The 13,230-nt window shown below is 43.6% G+C and overlaps 1 protein-coding gene across 2 annotated transcripts in view; it reads right to left on the bottom strand.

Annotated features, from left to right (window-relative positions):
- The window catches only part of IL34 (interleukin 34), a 35,987-nt gene extending 26,959 nt beyond the window's left edge, over window positions 1-9,028 (bottom strand). Inside the window, exon 1 of one of the 2 annotated variants that reach the window (XM_023523636.1) lies at window positions 8,306-9,028. The gene's annotated coding sequence lies outside the window, so the exon portion shown is untranslated. The remainder of the gene's footprint in view (window positions 1-8,305) is intronic. The other variant, XM_011380649.2, reaches the window with a different exon arrangement.
- Window positions 9,029-13,230: the final 4,202 nt, after the last annotated feature.

The following is a 13,230-nucleotide window of genomic DNA, read 5'->3' as shown; positions in this document are numbered from 1 at the left end:
CATTTAATATGGTTAATAGGTTCTTAGAAACTGCAACTTTAAGCGAAACGATGTATAATTAAACCAATTTTATTGTAGACTAATAGATACAAACAACAGTTAAGTTCTTATGGCATATTTCTAGTCACAGAAAATCACTACACTTCTAAATGAAGACCCAACACAGTTCTAATATTAAACATTGAAATAAATATAAGCTATATATATATTTAAGAAAGATGAATAAAAATAAGTAAGATAATTGTTTTCCAACCTGCGTATTCCGGCTCAGGGTCTTGGGTGGCCGGAGCCTCTCCCAGCAGCTCAGGGCACAAGGCAGGACCTTACCCTGGACATGAGGGGCACACTCACACACACACCCACACTCACTTTTAATTTTGAATGATTTCCTTTATTGCTGTTGCTTTTTGCACAGTCAATAGAGATTTGTGAGGAAAAGACTTACTTGATTGTGAAAGAAAGAAAGAAAGAAAGAAAGAAAGAAAGAAACCCAATGTGCAATTAGTCACATGGGACACTTGAATGCTCTAAACAGCTTCTGCTTCAAGAAAGTGGCTGATGTCCTTGTGAGGAGTCTGACCTCCAACCTCTGACCTCCAATAAGCAAGGAGACTCAAGAGTGGAAGAACAGAGTGTCCATCTTAGTGCCACTCTTGGGAAAAAGGGACAGTGGACAAAAGGACTCCAGCTGACCTTTGTTCCTGAAAGGTGCCTTGGAGGACAGGATGACAAGAAAACAAAACAAAGCAAAAAGGAAGGAGATAGAAGTCAGTAGCTGGAGGGTCTTTAGCGCGACAGCTCCACTGACAGAAACCTCTGCAGACAGTTAACCTCTCTATGCATCAAAGAAAACAACTGTCACCAAGAAAACAACCAAGTTCACAAGGATACAGAGCAGCCGGAATTCTCGCACACCGTCCTCGGGAGCATAAATCGGCACAATCATTCTGGAAAACCGTCTGGCAATTCTCATAAAGTTAAACACACATCTGACCTGGGACGCGGCAATTCCACTCCTAGTAGTTAATCTAGAAAAATCAAAATATACATCCACATACGAGTGAAGGGGGTCAAAAGGCACAAACTTCCAGTTATAAGATAAGTACATCCTGGGGATGCTATGTACAGCTTGGTGACTATAGTTAATAATATTGTATTTCATATCTGAAGGTTGCTGAGAGAGTAGATCTTAAAAGTCCTTATCACAAGAAAAAAAGTGTTGTAAGGATGTATGGTGATGGATGTTAACTGAACTTACTGTGGTGATCATTTTGCAATCTATACAAATATCGAATCATTATGTACTATACTTGAAACTAACATATTATATATGTCAATTATACCTCAATTAAAAAAAGTAAATACATATTTACATCCAAAAAAAAGAATGAACAAGAATGTGTATTGCTGCTGTATTCACATTATGAATAACATGCGGTTCCAAAAACTGAAAACAATCCAAGTGTCCATCAATAGAAAAATGGATATACAGACTATGGTATAATTGCACAATGAAATATTACCCAGCAAAAAAAGACAAACAACAACAACGAAAAAACCACTAATCCATGCAATGACATGGATGAATCTCAAAAACGTTATTAAAAGCAAGATGCCAGATACAAACAGCATGAGCTATATAATTCCACTTACTTGAATGCAAGAACAGGTAAAAAATTAATCTATGGTGACAGAAATCAGAACAGTGGTTGTCTGAGGTGGGTGGCAGTGACAAGAACTGAGTGTAGAGGGGCATGAGGGAACTTTCCAGGATGATGGAAATGTCCTCGCTTTTGATTCGGGCGGCTTTCACGTGGGTACACACGATTGTCAAAAACTGTCGGTATTGGGATGAATAGTGTCCCCCCAAAGTTCACGTCCACCCAGAATCTCAGAATGTGACCTTATTTGCAAATAGAGTCTTTGCAGATGTAATTAGTTAAATTAGAGTGAGGTCATAGCAGATGACTGGTGTCCTTATGAGAAAACAGACACACAGGGAGAACACCACGTGGTGATGGGGTGACATGTCCACGAGCAAGGAATGCCGGGAAATGCATGCGGCCACCAGAAGCCAGGAAGAGGCAATGAAAGATCCTCCCCCAGAGACGTCCACGAGGTCATGGCCCTGCTGACACCTTCATTTTGGATTTCTAGGCTCCAGACTTGGGAGAGACTACGTCTGTTCTTTTGAGCCCCCAAATTTGTGGTATTTTGTTACAGTAACCCTAGAAAACGAATATACCATCCAATGGAACATTTAAGGTCTGTGCATGTTAAGTAAATTATACTCTGATTTTAAATGTTGAAAACAGTTCATTCGAAACAGCAAGCTAATGACGGAGCCTCCACCCTGGCTCCTGCTTCACCAGATTAGAATGTCTGAAGGAGAGCCAACCCAATGCGGTTCAGAACTCACACTTAGTGGGATGACCCATGCACTGCCCAGGGGACCCTACCCAGTGGCTCTCCTTCATGTTCATCCACCATGTAAAGTTGTTCTCTCTGCAAAAACGCCCCCTACATTGTCTGAAACACAAATACTATAGGACTATGGGCATAACTACCCGAGAAAGCCACCTTGCCCCATTCAAAAGCGAACCGGCTCATTTCTGAGGGAGCTCCGAGCCTCAGAATTACAGACCACAGAAAAGTCTGGTTAGGGGCCAGACTTGCTCACAAATTTACTATCTGACATGTCAGCCATGAGAAATCTTCAGCTCCATTCCTTTGCTTTCCATAGCCTAGACACTTGCCAAAACAGATTTCTTATTTCATTATTTTGCTTCATTTTAGAAGCTCCTGACCCCAGGAACTTGCTAGCACTTGTCTAAGCACACCTTGCAGCTATCTGCATGAGGTTTAGGGTCAATGAAGGTCATAAAGGTCACTGAATGCAGAGACCAACTGGCCCTATCCCCACTAGGGTCCCCCACACTTATGGGGTGCTTCAATATGCCAAGGAACTTGCCATTAATTGACCGAATCCTCACAGTGAGGTGAGAGGTAGGAACTATGACTATCTTCACTTTCTGGTGAGGAAAATGAGGGCCAGAGAGGTGACGAAACGTACCTGAGGTCACAAAAGCCGTAAACCACAGAGTAGAGGTCTGAGCCCAGACAAACCAGAGCAGATGCTATTGTCTTAATCACTGGGCAGAACTGCCAAGTGCATGCTTCTTCTATGGATTGGTCACTGCGTTCTCCTGTGACCAAGAACCCAAAAGGTTTTCTTTGTTACAGATCCAGACCCTTTTCTTTTTCCCCCTTATTGAGAAACATTAGGGCAGTGCATTTCAAGTTTAGTTTTAATAATAGCCCAGAGTCTCTAAAAATCTATTGGGACATCCTCCAAGGCACTGTATAAACAAAACCAAGGATCACAGGATAAAGATTGTTTGGTTTTGTTTTGGGTTTGGGGGTATGTTTTGTTCTGAATTGAAAAGTTAACAAAAACAAGAGAGCTAAACTGAAAAAGGCTGAAACCAGAATCATACAGTTTTTTCTAACTCAGTGGCAAACCCAGGTTTCTACTGTCTATTACACCAGGAAGGACTTTGGAGCTAAGTTTCCCAGAAGACAATCAAACCAACAGTTCCTCACGTCAGGAAAGGAAACCTCAGCTCTTATGTACAGACTCTGTACATGCCCGTAGACCCTCTCCAGAGGAGTCCACCGCAGCTATTGGTTCAGAGAAGCTTCTCCAGTAGGGTGGGTGGCACAGCACATTAAAAGGACAAAGGGAACTCATTCCAGGAATGCAAAGATGATGTGCTATAACATATAATAGACGAAATCCAACACCCTTTCCTTAAAAAAAAAATTCATTAAAGAAGGAACCAATGGATAATTCTTTAACATGATAAGATATGTTGCTTAACCGGAAAACATCAGAAGCATTCCCACTAAAGTCGGGAATGATACACACGTGCCTGGTATCATTGTACAGGAGGTACTAGCCGATGCAATTAGAGAAGCGAAATAAATTAGAGATATAGGAATTGGATAGGGGGGATGCATGGTGACTATGGTTAACAATACTGTATTGTATATTTGAAAATCACTGAGAGTAAATCTTAAAAGTTCTCATCACAAGAAAAAATATTTATAACTGCGTGGTGATGGATATTAACTAAATTTATAGTGATGATCATTTCACAATTTAAACATATATAAAATCATTATATAAGTGTGTATATATATATATATAGTATACCTATCTATGTCAATTATATCTCAATAAAAATTTAAAAATGGATGAGAGGAGGTAGAATTATTTCCATTTATAGATAATATGATTATAAACCTTGAACATCCAAGAGAATCAACTAAGAAACAACTACAAACGATAGCCAGTTATAAGACTCCACAAAAAAAAAAGATAAAATATCTGAGTAAACTTATGAAAAAATATGCAAGCTATATACTAAAAAATTGTAAATAATACTGAAGGACACGGAAGACTTAAACAAATGGAAAGACATAGTATGTTCCTAGATAGAAAGATTCAACATTATAAATATGTCCATTCTCTGAAGTTAATGTGTAAATTTAGAGCAATCCCAATAAATTTCACAGAAGAGGATATTTAAATGATATATATGTATACATATACATATATCTAAATGCTGAACTTAGTTATTAGAGAAGTAAAAACTAAAAGCACAATTAATTACCACTACATACACACCAGAATTAATAAAATTAAAAAGATCAACAAAACCAAGTGTTGCAAGAATGGACAATAACTGGAATTTTCAGACTCTACTGGAAGGAGGGCAAATTGTTACTCATCTACTTGGAAAAGAGTTTGGCAGTTTTTTCTGAAGTTGAACATATGCATATCCCATGGCCCAGAAATTCCTCTTGTTAAGTAAATATCCAACAGAAATGTGTATATATGAACACAAAAACTACGTGCGATAGCCGAAAACTGAGAACTTCAATGGACATCGAAAGGAGAATGGGTAAATTTCACAAATATAATGTTGACCAAAAGAAGCCAGATGCAAAAGCATCCATATATATAAAAGTAAAAATAAAAACAGCAAAAGCAATCTAGGACATAAGAAACCAGGGTGATGATTATCTGGCAGAAGGGGCTAAGGGAGTAACTGTTTGGGTGTCTGAGGGTTTGGCTCCTGTTCCAGATATGGTTAATAGTTTACTCTGTGTTCACTTTGTGATAACTCATTAACTTGTATACAATTTATTGGCTTTCCTGTATGTGTGTTATACTTCAACTTTTATTCAAGCGATTCCGATAAAAACACCAACACGTGTGTGTGTGCTTAGATTTTAGATTTTAAAGTTCAAACAGAAAAATGAAGAAACAAGAATAGACTGGAATAGGTTTAAAAATAAGAAAGCAGCACTTCCGCATATTAAAACATACTTTTAAATATTGTAAAGCTTAGTAAGCAAAACAGTGGGAACATGAATGAACATGAATAACCAGAGGAACCGATAAAAAAGAATAACAAGTTCTGAAATAAGCCTACATACATATGAGAAAAAAGCTTGTGATAAGCAGCTTCTCAATTCATCAGGGAAAAGATAACCATCGGGGAACGGGGACAGTTGGATCTGTACCTCATTGGATCAGGATAAATTTCAAATGGATCAAAATTTGAACATAAAATAAGAGAAGAAGAAAAAGGACAGGTCCTATTATCTTGAAGTGGGGAAGACCTTTGTCCCTATGATTCAATATTCAGAAGCCATAAAAGAAATGACGGATAAATTTGACCGCATAAAAATAAAACCTGTGTATATAAAACAAACAAACCACCAACAAAATAAAAGAAAAACACTAAACTGGATGCAATTTATATCAAAGGCAAAAGGCTAATCTCCCTAATAAAGAAACGGCTCCCAGAAATAAAAATGAAAAAAGCAACAAACCAGTTTTTAAAATAAGCAAAGAATATATTTAAGACAGTCATAGAAAAAGAAAGAGAAACAGTCTCTTTAAACATATTATAAGTTTAAAAGCTTTCACAACAAATTTAAATTAAGACTCGGTTGAGTCACTGTTTCTCACCTATCAGATCGGTAAAAATCGAGTTATGTGACAATTTTAATGCATTGGCAACGATGTGGGAAAATAGTAACTTCTCATCCAGAACTGGTGGAGGTGTAAATTGGTAACGAACCCCAGGAAGGGCAAGTTGGCATCTCTCTCAAAATTACACATGCGGTACTTAGCAATCCCATTTCTGGGAATTTATCATACATATATAATATACACTTGCAAAATGCCACAGGTACAGTGTCTGTGACAGCGGATCAGAAACAACATGAGTGTTCGCCACGCAATAAAATAGCATGATATATTCATGATAATAGCATGAAACAAGACAGGCACAAAAGAGCGTGTATTTGGTTTTGTAAAATGTGTTCAGCAGAGGTGGCAAAGCATTATATATATATATGCTCGTATGTGCATAGCAACCCCGTATTAGAATAATTCACACTGAAGTGCGAAAGATTGGCAATTTAGAATCTCCCAGAAATGGTGCAGCCTTAAAAGAAGATGCTTGTTAACCCGAACATATCTGTAATTTGACAGACTTTTTGTCAGGGTGATAAAGTGAACTGGAAAAATGCATATAATGCAAGTCCAGAGATTTGGGGGGGTCATGAGGGGATCCATACATCAGGAGATTCCTCAGCTTTCCCAAGGATTGGCTTTAATTAGATTATACCCAATAAACTAAAAACCGTTGCCTGGGAGAGGAGGGGGCTGGTGAGTAATGAACTAGGAGTAAAAGAAAGACTTTCACTCTCGTTCTTTTTTACATGAGGTTCAAACCATATGAATGTATTATCTATCGAAACATTAATCAGCAAAAGAGAAGAGCTGAAGTAACAGCTCCTCAGCCTGGATCAAGACCCAGAAGATCTACCCCAGCTCTTGTTCCACGAGTCTCTGCCATTTATTAAAAGGCAAAGTTAAATATTTACAGGGAGTTTTATCACCCCATAACAGGTCACCGACTGCCAAAAACATCTAACGTCAGAATTGCTATGCGAGACACTGTGAGATAGAAAGACCTTGGGCAATTCGCTTAAGCGCCCTGAAACATCAGTTACCTCTTTGGCAGAGCAAAGGGCAAAACATCACAGAATTGCTGTGAGGTGCCGGTCTGTGAGTTTCAGGAAGCCACAAAGCAGAGCCGAACAAGCTCTTCATGCAACAGCTGCTACACAGCTGAGCCTCGGCTAGAATCGATATCAGACCCGAGCTTCAGGGCTTCTCAAAGGTCAGTGTTGCTGACCAATCACCTGGAGAAGCTGTTTAATCACAGGCTTCCAAGCCCTGCCTTTGGCCACGAGAGTGAGTAGGTCTGGAGCCCATGAACTTACATTTCTAACAAGCTGCTTCTCCCAGGTAATGCTGATAAGCTGGTTTAAGGACCACATTTGAGGAGTCTGGTCCAGGGCAGGCTCCTCACACTGTGATGTGGGTACAAATGGCCTGGGAATCTTGCTAAAATACAGATTCTTACTCAGGAGGTCTGGGTTGGGGCCTGGGACTCTGCATTTACAAAGAGCTCTTACCTGTGGTCTGTAGATAAGGAAATTGTGCCTGGGGAAAAGTAAATGACTTGCCCAAGGCCACTTGGATGGCAAGGCCTCTTCCAGGGTGGCTGCTATTCCTCAGAAGTACCTCCACCCACTGTCCCCAAACTTATGCCACAAAACTTCCTGAGCCAATAAGTGATGCCAACCCTTTAGAAAACGGCATGGACATTTACTAAATCATACAGAGTCCTCTAGTCTTCCAAGAAATAAGCAACTTATCAGGGAGTTTAGCTCAAACCACCAGGATGTTCTTTTTAAAAAAATGCACTTTTGGCAAAATTATTTCTTTAGTTTAGAGTCATCTTCCCCTCCAATGAGTCACACCTTTGACAAGCCCTGCTGTGGAAACCTGCAGAAGACACAGCGTTTCTCAACACGTGTAGTCTGATTACGGGGAGTGGAGGGTGAGGAGAAGCAGAAATGAGGGCGGGGAAGCCAGTCCTTGGAAAAGCTGAGGAATCTCCTGGTGTCTGGCTCCCTCATGACCTCAAAAGCAGAATCACACTGTATGCATTTTCCCAACTCATTTTATCATCCTGACAAAAAGTTCATCGAATTAAAAATTTATTTGGATTAACAAGCATCTTCTTTTCAAAATGCATTATCTCTGAGCTGCCAATCTTCCACACTTCCGCGTGAATTATTCCAGTACAGAGGGAAGGGAGTAGAGTTCCAGATACAAGGTCTCTGGAGTAGTAATGGCAGAGAGGGACCTTACCTGAGATGAGGCTTGATCTGGGAGCACAGTTGCTGGTAACCACAGCTGCGACCTTGGTGTCTGCACCACACTTACCAGCAAGCAGGCCCCACCCCCATGCCTGTAGGCTGTGATTTGTGGGCCTGGCTCTGCCACTAATTTGCTGTGTGACTGAGTAAATCACATAGTTTTAGAAACTTTCAGAGCTAGAAGGAACAACCCTCTGATCCCAGAACCCCAATTTCTAAGCCAAAGAACACATGGCCCCTAATGGCCTGTCTGAGAGTGGCTTCCCCAGAAGCGGAGCCTGAGACAGGGGTTTAGTTTTGCATGAGTTATTCAGGGCATGCTCTTGGGAGAAATCTGTGAGGGAGGGATGGGAGCAGGACAGGGAAGGGCAAGTCTCAGAGGCTCTGAAGCATTTTTAAATAACACCGCAGTCTTCCCACCCCGGGGCAAAGAGGCTGGGCTTTCTTTCCATTGACTTAGTCACCAGCCCCCTGGGTGAGGGGTGAAGTAGGGTAACCTCCCAAGTATTTCTGGCAAAGGTCTGCTGTTTGTGGCAGTACCTCCCACCCCCACAGCGGCCAGGAAATGGGTACACAGTGGGTAAAAGGGATTTGGTGGGCACTAACTCTTCCTTCCAGTTCTGAGAGCCCCTCAAATATATTTCTAAACAAGAGGCACCCAAAAGACAGACAGCGAGGGAAGAATAAAATTCCATTCTTTGTTTCCAGAAGAATCTTGGAATCTGCATTTAGAATAAATCCTAACTTCTCCCCGTGACTTACTGGCAGGCTGACTCCTCCCCCAGCTCCTCCCACTGTCCTGGCACTGACGGCACAGCCACAGGTCACACTGACTCCTCCTTAAGGACTTTGCCTGTTCCCTCTGCCAAGAAAGTTCCACCCCAGATTTTTGCCCAGCCGGCTCCTTCTTGGCAACTCAAACATCACCTGCATGGAGAGGCCTTCTCTGACCATCCCAGGTCACTACATGTTATACTCTGTGGCACTTCTGCATAGCACTGGCCACTCTGACATTATCTTGACTGCGTTCACTTGTGCGTTGTCTCCCCACAAGAATGGCCTCCAGTGGACAGAGCCGTGTTCTGGCCTCATCACTGTATCCCCAAGCCGGGTGCTGGCTCGGCACACAGGAGACCACAACATCTGTAAACAACATCTGAATGAGTGAGTTGGACATTTGGGCCAGATAGTTAAGGGCCAACAGAGAAGGGGAACTAGGTCAGCTAAACACTCTGCACCTTAGAAGCTGGAGGAAAAGCAGGCCCAAGGCAAGATAGGGAAGGAGAGAATCCACCATGTTTCCTTGGCTACTTTGATTCCTCTCTCTCCTCTCCCAGCTCCCTCTCTCAGCTCCTCCCCTCAACATGGAGCCAAGAGTTAGCATCCGTCCCGGGGATGTCTGTCACCCTTTGGAAGAGTGCAAACCTCTCCGAACAACCAGGCGCCTCTGGGCTCCAACTCTAGCTCTAGTTCTGAGCCTCCCCTCCCCACTGGGACCTGAGTGAGGCACAGTGACCATGTCTGTCTCAGAGGGCGCTCCACTCAAACGCGCACCACTGCAAATTTCACGTAGGCAGGGTAAATTCCAGCCCCTGTGCTGCATTTCTGCCCCTGGCCACCTCTGTGGCTCCTCAAGCTCCAGGTCAGCTTCCACGGCCGCCGGCTCTGGGCACCTGTGAGATGCCCGCACGTTACCCAGCATTTCCCACCTGCCACGCACTTGCTAGCTCACCTGCTCAGTGAAACCGATTTATCATCAGTATCCCACAACTCACTGTCTCATTATCTCCACTTTACAAGTGAGGAGACAAGGCTGAGAGATTGAGCCACTGACCAAAGTTCACACGGCTAATGAGTGGGGCATCTGGGTTGAAACCCCCGCCCGTTGGATGCTTTCATCTCTTTAAGTGGTTTGTCACCAGGGGCTCGTTGAATACAGCAGTCCTGGGAGGAAGGAGCATTCGTTACCTTCATTTCTAGGCAGGGAACCCCTCATGGGGCATGCAGACAGGCCAAAGTCGGTGCTTCGTTTCGCCAATGTGGAGTCTGAGGCTCCAGGAGACACAAGGGCCACGCGCTGAGCCCACAGAGGGGCCGGGCGTCTCCCCTGCAAGACAGCGGGAGAGCAGAGGCCACCTCACCGCACACGCTGTTGGCCAGAGGCTCACCTGGGGTGGCTCACCTGGGGTGGCTCACCTGGGGTGGCTCACTTGGGGCAGCTCACCTGGGGCAGCTCACCTGGAGCTTCACCTGGGCAGGCCCAGGCTGCTGTGTCTGGAGGCCCTCGCTCTTCCCGCCCTTGCCCTTTGCCCTCTCCCTCCCTCTATCTGAATGGCAGAGCCCAAGGCCCAGTCTCATTGTGGGGCAGGACCCAGGATGCTCCAGAGGAAGTTGGACCCCCACGTCCTAATCTAATCACCTAATCTAATCACGTGCCGTACTACGAATGAAGGGTTGGCTTTATTTAAAAATAAATTATTGTAAATTCCCCCCACATTAGCAAATGGAAAAAGAAAAACCTATGATCACCTGAATAGATGTAAAGGATTCTGTGCCCTTTGCATCCACTCGCAATAAAAACTGTCAGCCAATCATGAATAGAAAATCTTCTCTCTCAGAAGCTAAGCAGGGTGGGGCCTGGTTACTTGGATGGGAGACCACCTAGGAAGACCACATGCTGTAGGCGTAAAAAATAAAAAAAATAAGGGACTGTAAACTGATAAGGTCCTTGAAATCTGTGAGGTCAACCAAGGGTTGCCTCACCTAAAAAAAAAAAAAAGAAAGAAAGAGGGAAAGAGAGAGAGAGAAAGAGAGAAAGAGAGAGAGAGAGAAAGAAAGAAAGAAAATCTTCTCAACCTGGAAAACAGCATCTGTGAGCAGCTTACAACTAAATGGTAAACAACTGAATGCTTCCCCCGCCCCAGAACTGAGAACCAGATGAACTAATAAACGAGATCAGCAAGGTGGCAGGACACAAGATCAGTGCAAAAAAACCCACTATATTTCTACTTACTATCACCAAAAGCAGGAAACAACTTAAATATCCATCAGCAGGTAAAGGGATGAAATTACGGTAGATTCATACAACGGAACACTTTGCGAAGGAAAGAATGAATTACCGATACACATAACGACACGGGCGAAGCTCAAAATAATTATGTAGAGTGAAAAAAAACCCAGATTCCCAAAAGAAAGAGTACATATTGTGTAATTCCATTTATTTAAAACTCTAGAAAATCCAAACTAATCTATGGGAACAGAAAGCAGACCAGTGGCTGTGTGAGGAGTCGGGGGGAGGGAGGAATTTCAAAGGGCTCGGGAAACTCTTGGCAGTGATCAAGAGAGTCATCTTCTGGGTTCTAGTATATATATTCAAAAATTTAGCAAATTGTGTACTTTTGAACAGTTTATTGCATGTCCATGTTACCTCAATAAGCTGTTCTTTAAAAATCGCATATACAGTGAGTTACTTAGAACAGGCAGATTCTAGGGACAGAAAGGAGAAGAGAAATTGCCAGGGGCTGGTGTGAGGGGCAAGGGGCTTGTTTAATGGGTAGAGTTTGTGTTTAAGATACTGAATAAGTTCTGGAAATAGATGGTGGTGATGATCACACAACATTGTAAATTGTGCTTAGTGGCACTGAAGTGGACACTTACAATGTTTAAAGCGGTCATTTTCATGTGATGTATATTTTACCACAATAAAAAGTAAAAATAACTCAAAAGTAGTGCATATGAGTGGACATTTGCATTGGAGGGGAAAGAGGAGGATTTTCTGCCTTTCTCAGACTCCTAAGGGGTGTCAGTCCTCAAAGGTCAGTAACAGCCCTTCTCCCATGGGACAGACAGCCATATGACAGACAGCCATCTTCCTGTAGGACAAGACCCTAGTGACCCTTTGCTCCAAGGACCCAGGATTGCCCGGGTCAGGCCCCCACCCAGCAGCCCGCCCCTCCTAAAGGCTGAAGGGTCTTTACCCCTTTGCACCTGCTGTTCCCTGAGCAGAATGCCCTTCCCCATTCACCTGCCCACCGAATTCTCCCTCCCTTTACCTCCCCTTCCCCTAACTCCATTCCCCAAACCCCCGAGACTCTCCCACAAGCCGCCCTGGACCCACAGAAGGCTGCCAGTCCCACTGGCTCCAGCCGCCTCCTCTCCAAGGGAGCTGTCCCTTTGTGCCCCCAGGCCCCCGGGGCCCCTTCTCCTCTGCCCTGACTCCAGTGTCCTGCACACGACTCGCTGTCTCCACTCAGGCTGGGAGCTCCTTAAAGTCTCGGACTTCCCCAAACGCCCTCTGTCCCCGGCTTTCACAGCTGATCAACGCTGGCTTTGGGCTGGACCAGTCCACCACCCCCTCTTTTTCTTTTCTCTTTTTTACCAATTCAAGAATGTCCCTCGTGAAGAACACTGGGGGAAATGGAATTCTCAGCAAACAGAGCAGCTTTATTTCTAATGTTGTGGCTCACAGAGGATGGACTGGGGGCGTGAGCTGGCTGGTGCTGGAAAACCTGGCTTTGGCTTCTCCTTACTGTCTTGGGACCTAGAGAGCAAATCGGCTTCTTTCTCTGGGCTTCACTTGACTCATCTGAAAAATGGAGCTTGAGAAACTCCTCTCCAAACTGGGTGCCAAGGGAGGAGTGGTGAGGGGGGTTGTTTACAGTTGCCCACTCCGTGGGGAGCATCCTGGTCACACAAGGCCCATTTTCCTGCAAAGGTCTGGTCTCACACTTGTTGAATTTGGGTTCAAGCTCTTCCAAGGGTGCTGGTGGGGACGCAAGCCCTACAAGCTCTTTGTCCTAGCTCACCGTCAGATTTGCTCGGCTGCACCTTCCAAAAGCAATAGGAACCGGTCCTTCATAACTGTAAGTAAACAATCACTCATTAATAGTTTCACATGGCTCTCCCCTGCTGGGCTGC

This window comes from Pteropus vampyrus, unplaced genomic scaffold (genome assembly GCF_000151845.1).
Source record: "Pteropus vampyrus isolate Shadow unplaced genomic scaffold, Pvam_2.0 Scaffold399, whole genome shotgun sequence".
NCBI lineage: Eukaryota > Metazoa > Chordata > Mammalia > Chiroptera > Pteropodidae > Pteropus > Pteropus vampyrus.
Note: the sequence above shows the minus strand (reverse complement) of the source record. Positions and strands in the feature narration are given on the sequence as shown.